At 37.5% G+C, this 2,424-nt stretch overlaps 1 protein-coding gene across 1 annotated transcript in view; it reads right to left on the bottom strand.

The window, feature by feature from the left end:
• LOC106884224 (GTPase-activating Rap/Ran-GAP domain-like protein 3) overlaps positions 1-2,424 on the bottom strand; it is a 1,434,052-nt gene that overhangs the window by 234,533 nt on the left and 1,197,095 nt on the right. The window lies entirely within an intron of this gene.

The following is a 2,424-nucleotide window of genomic DNA, read 5'->3' as shown; positions in this document are numbered from 1 at the left end:
GCCCTGATACACTAAAGATTCTTCCAGCTCGTCACCTTTTTTTCAGTATACAAATGGATAGAGATATCCATTGATAAAGACAATGCATTGAGATGTGTGTATGTGTGTGTGTGTGTGTGTGTGTGTGTGTGAAGTCCCAGATCAGCTGTGACTGATCAAAGCTGTATCAAGTTGGCAATCAGCCAAACGACTAGGTGTGACCCACACATGCGTTATTCTATATGTGCGTGTATTGGCAGTAAGTAGAGTAAGGAAAAAACCCCAACAAATTATATAGAAAAAAAGCAAAATAAAACAAAAATCAAAACAAACAAAGCCTAAATGGAATAAAGAGAAACGCAATGGCCATTTACTTTTTCGCATGGAAACACAAGAATTCTGCTATATTCATTGGACAAATCTATTCAGCATGGTGCAGTAGAAATGAGAGAAACCACCCAGAAGTAACTGCCAAGACTTCAGTGATCTTAGAGTCTTTGATGTGCTTAAAGGCAGTAAACCTCTACAGGAAAACGACAATTGATAATCTACACGATGTGGAAAATAAACCAGACGATTAACACCTGTGGTGTACTGTTGGAAGCTACGTTGCCGTGCGACAATTCCGACGTACCAATGTGGGATCGACCTGACATACCGTGTTCTATGATGTATAAGACGAACCTCCCTGCAAAAGATGTCTCAAAACTTCACATCAGGTCCCATATAACACATTGGGCCTACCTATATTACATGCTTTAATGCACTAAAACCTTTTTTTCCCTGAATATGCGCTGCTGAAATTGGGATGAGGTTAATATATCCGTGCATCTCTTATTAATATCAAACAAGATAAAAAAAAAAAAGATCCGACCAAATCTCTCTCGAATTAAACTACACAGTATTAAACCAGAAACGACACATAGGATAATACAGTCCTAGATATACCTCAAAAGTCGTAAAGGCTATGGCTAGAATGTCCTTACTAATAGGCCTAGTTGATCAAGGATGACCTGGTGCTGCTCAACAATAACTTTAAGGCCATCGATTTTCGACGCAAATGACACTAAATTAGCTATTACAAAAGAAAGAACTCAGTAGTGGCACGCCAGTAAATGTCCTACTTTTATTGCCTTTTAGCAACATTTATAAAAAGCAAAAAAAAAACCCCAAAAATTCTGGCACCATTCTCGGATTATATACACCTACTAGGAAGGCACGTGGCCTAACGGCTGGCCCTTACGATCTTACGATCATGAATTTGATTCCAGGCGGTGCGTTGTGTCCTCGAGCAAGAAACTTAATTACATATTGCTCCAGTCCTCTCACCCGGGAAAAAATGAGTTGTATCTGTTATTCAAAAAGCCAACTTTGACACATTCGGCGTGTGACGCTGAATCTGAGAACTACGATAAGGGTACGCGTGTCTGTGAAGTGCTCATTCATTTACACGTTAATTTTACGAGCAGGCTGTTCCGTTGATCGAATGAACTGGAACACGCGTCGTCGCAACCGACAGAGAGCCAAGCTATGTATATCTACCCCAAAAGTTACAATACCAGTCTCGAAGATTGATATTGATATCGTAAATAATTCCAATAGTGAGGAAAAATTTCTCCCAGAAATACTTTAGGCCTGCTTCACGTATTAATACATTTCTTTGAAAGTATATATAATGGTTAAGGGTACGTCAGAAGGCGTATAATAGATACAAACAGGTTAGTGCTCAAATCCTTTGAAAGAATAAAGACGTGTGAATTTACCAGCGATTTTGAAAATAGAAATCTTAAACAAAAGCAGCATGGCCCACGGGCCGGAATAAACAACCATACCCAACCCCTTCTTCAAGTAGAAGACATTTGAAACTGTAGGATAAGGCTTAAAAGTCGATGCTGATATTTTGACTTCGGTAAAGCTGCGAACAGTGTTAATCATACACTTTCTTTTATTGAGAAAAGTGCAAAACATTATAAACATACGTTGAAATATAAAACAGTTTATGATCAATAGAATTCACCATTTCGTCGTCAATGGACAATGCTGAAATTCAGCACGAATCTTTAGCAGTGACTCCTCTTTCCATAAAAAGTTGTACTGGGTTTCATTCTCTTCACAGATTATAGGAATAATCTAAAGATTGAAACTCATAAAAGCTAAACTACGATACAAGTTTACAAAGTATCATAAAGTGTCAAGTAGATTATTTAATTTATATTACTCATGTTTGGTAAAGATGATAGGACAAAGCACATTTAGATGACGCATTTCCTAACACTGCATTCGGCAACTAATCAAATCTTGATGTACAGCTAATCGTTTTTAGAAGTGCTGGCGAATGTTTTTGCTTCTACTGGTTATCTAAACCAGTCATTTGCGTAATTGAGTACATGAAACCTAGAATTACAGAATTATGATTATATAAATCTACGGCTTTTAATATATATA

This window comes from Octopus bimaculoides, chromosome 2 (genome assembly GCF_001194135.2).
Source record: "Octopus bimaculoides isolate UCB-OBI-ISO-001 chromosome 2, ASM119413v2, whole genome shotgun sequence".
Lineage (NCBI taxonomy): Eukaryota > Metazoa > Mollusca > Cephalopoda > Octopoda > Octopodidae > Octopus > Octopus bimaculoides.
The sequence above is the reverse complement of the archived record's forward strand: the minus strand, read 5'-3'. Positions and strand labels throughout refer to the sequence as shown.